Raw genomic sequence first — 3,785 nt, 5'->3', positions numbered from 1 at the left:
TTTTTGTTGAAATAGCATGTTTCTTCTTCGTTTTTTCTTATCAGTTGTGTACACTAGGGTTTAATCTTACATCTAATGTTGTTAAATGAATGTTTATTGCATTATTTCAGAATCATGTGTGTCACCATGATGGGGTTTAGTGTTTGTGTGAATGACACTGTGTGCACCTTCTATATATAAGTATTGTCCTTCTCAGCTCGTAGAAAAGCTGTTTGTGATGAGCTTTGGTTCATCACGTGACTTTCTCATCACCACCAGTTTTTGGTGGTTATCAGTGCATTACAATGGTTCAAAACAGATATTAGTACTTCAATATGTTGGTTTATTAACATTACATCAGTTAATGAAATACGGTATTTTATTGTGAATTTAAGTTAAATCTGTAAAACCTAAAATGTTGCTACCATATTTTTTATGGTGAAGTTCTGGCAATTACAGCTGCCGGTATTTTACCGTAAATGTCACAGATTTTTTTTTTACAGTGTATAGTAAAATAATACTTTATAATCATAAGAAGATAACAGAAGATCATCATGATAACAGTATAGTCTCATATTATAACCTCCTAAAGCACAAACACGTGCGATATTTTTCCAGATTTGTCTGTAATTGTTCAGACGCAAGAAGCACGAGTCCTTGAACATACAAAAATCACTTTGAACAGCAAACAACGGTTTTTTGAACCTAAATGTTGTTACCAAGTATCCCATGGGCCTCTCTCCATCACAGGGTGAGTAAAATGCTTAAATCTTCAAATATGTGTGGTCACGTCAATTTTAGATTTCAGTTGTAGACAGCAAGTTTTTTTTTAAATAGATCAATTTAGTGCTAGAAAGAAAACCATACAGGTTTGGAAAGGCATGCAGTAAAAGACCATTTTCATTTTCATTTCATGACGTCACCAAAATATAAGGCTGGATGAGAATGGCTTAGCGATATTACTACATAGAGAATATTAAATAGTAGCCTGTATTATGATGTTGATGCTACTTTGTAATTTTCATGTAGCTTCCAGTCAGACAACCTAATTATTCATGAGCCCTTAGCATTCTCTGCAAATCAGTTACTACTGATAATCATCACGTTACATAATTAATGCTCATGACAGAAGTGTTCACTGCATCATCAGCGCTTGTCCTTTTGATGGTATAATAACTGATCACCATCCAAAAGACCATCAGAGCATGACCTTGATTTTGGCACAGTGTCTTTCCCTTTGAAACTGCACAATAATTGGCAATAATATCCTGAGTTAACTGTACTGTGTGCAAATGAACAGTGACATGAGAAGAATGTGAGATTACGGTTCAGTGTCAGTGGATAAATATGAATGTAACTTTAGTTGATTAGGAGTTAGGGCTTAGTGCTAAACTACATCGAGGGAAAACTAGTCTAGAGGTGCCTGTGTTGCGGTAATATTGAACAACAGCGCCATCTACTGCTCAATCACATCTCTACAACAAATCTGAGCTCAAGTAAGAGTGAAGTTTTGACATTTAAAGAGTTCAAACTGAGGTATAGCAAACAGGATGCAGAATTGCATTTCGAATTTGATTTTTTTTAATTAAAATGGAATGAAATTCATATAACCTAATCATTTGTGCTATTTCCAGAAACATTACATTATAATAACGTTCAGTGTCTGAAATGACACTTTGTATTTAATAAAATTAGTATTTAGTTCAAATATATTTAACGATACACTCACATTTTTCAGAGACCATGATGGAAGAATGCATCATTTCCCAGGATGCTCTTATTGTCTATTATAAATCTTCTAAGTGGAGCCAAACAACATGAAGTGGGTTCTCCAGATGAAAACACATAGAAAATCATCTGCTCTGGAACTTTTTAGTTGTGATGTTGAACTAATGAAATTCCTCTGTTGGATGATTGTGTTGAACATCTTTAATTCAACTTCCTGTGTGTTGTGGCCTGAATTGAAAGGAAGCCCGTTTTTAATTATGAGTTTTTCTCAATCCTGCTACATGAACTTTAAGTATTGCAAAGCAGCATATTCATGACTTAAATTCAAATAATAATGCAAGGATAGAGCGAATATTTTTTTATCATTAGAATTTACTGTCAATAATCAAGATCATGTCTACAATATGATATATTTCACCCGAAAAATTTGTGAAAATATTCTTTGTGATAAGAAGAATGATATTAATGTGAATTTTAAGAATGATTTGCTGCTCAATTATTATTGGTGCTCAGTTATTAATAATAGTTATTTTTATTATCAATCAACTTTTTTTACAGTCAGTTTTTACTCTCACTTTTAATCAATTTAATGCATATTTGCTGAATAAAAGCACATACACACATGCCCATTTGAATGGTAGTATATCGTGGTTTCTGCACAAATATTAAGCACATCTGTTCAACACTGATAATAAATAATCAGAAATGTTTCGTGAGCAGCAAATCAGCATATTACCATGATTTCTGAAGATCATGTGACACTGAAGACTGGAGTAATGCTGCTGAAAATACAACTTTGATCACAGGAATAAATTACATTTTATTATATATTCACATAGAAAACACTTATTTTAAATTGTAATAATATTTCACAATTTTTACTGTATTTCTGATCAAATAAATGCAGCCTTGGTGAACAGAACAGACATTACATTAAAAAAAAAATCATAATGTTTCCAAACCTTTAACAAGTACTATATATATATATATATATATATATGCATTTAATTCCCTAATAACCAGATCACATGACCTTTGAGTGATTATTATTGCACTGTTGATTGATTTGTCTCACAGCTGTCCTTTGCTGCCCTGTCTCAGAGTACGATGACCTCTGGGCCAAGCTGCATTTGTCACTGACTTGCTGCCATGTGAATGAGAGCCTAAGCTTCATCAGCAATAATTCACAAATACAGTCGCAGACACCGAGAGGTTCTCGTGGCTAGAGGAGCGTGGAGAAACCAGGGGTTCGTCAAACACAGCAAACAGAACAGTTATAAACCCTTCAGACCAGAGATTTAATCAGGCTGTTATGAGGTTTGAGCAATAACTGGACTGGCTAACACAAGTCTGAAGCTAAAAAGAGCCAACACAGTCTGAATATTAATTAAAAATATAAATATTAGATGAAAAACTTAAACTTGAAAAACTTAGAAAATTAGAAATGTTACCTTGGCAATTAATAGAATTAACATGACTAAAACAATAATAAAAAATTAAAGCTAAATAGAAATATTTAAAATAATAATAATAATTAAAAAAATGAAAAAACATAAGAAAATGAATCAAACTTAAATGCTCAGTAAAGTTACGTGCAAAGCTGTAAACAGACAATCTTTAATTTCATTAGAGTTTCTAGACTGTTCTATATTTTAGTAAAAGATGATTTATACTAATTCCAATATTTATGATTTTGGTTCTAATAAAATTAAAAACAATAAATAAATAAATAAATAAAAAATTGCAGTTGCCACTTAATACATTATGTAGTTACTTATATAAAGATGCAACTGTCTCGTGTAAATGAGACACAAATAATATAAAGGCTCTACTCTAATGAAGCTTCAAGTTTGCAGACTTCTCTATATTTTAGTGAAAAGGATTTAGATTAATTCCAATAATTAAGATTTAGGTCCAACTGAAGGAAAATGTAAAGAAAGAAAAAAAGAAAGAAAGAAAATAAATACATAAGAAAGATTAATACTAATTCAAAAAATTAAGATTAATGACTCCAAATTAAGAAAAAAGCAAAAAAAAAAAAAAAAAGAAAAAAAAAAAAAAAAAAAATATAAATATAT

The sequence above is a fragment of the Sinocyclocheilus anshuiensis genome, unplaced genomic scaffold, assembly GCF_001515605.1.
Source record: "Sinocyclocheilus anshuiensis isolate Anshui unplaced genomic scaffold, SAMN03320099.WGS_v1.1 scaffold1637, whole genome shotgun sequence".
In the NCBI taxonomy this organism is placed as follows: Eukaryota; Metazoa; Chordata; class Actinopteri; order Cypriniformes; family Cyprinidae; genus Sinocyclocheilus; species Sinocyclocheilus anshuiensis.
This window is presented reverse-complemented; position numbering follows the sequence as displayed.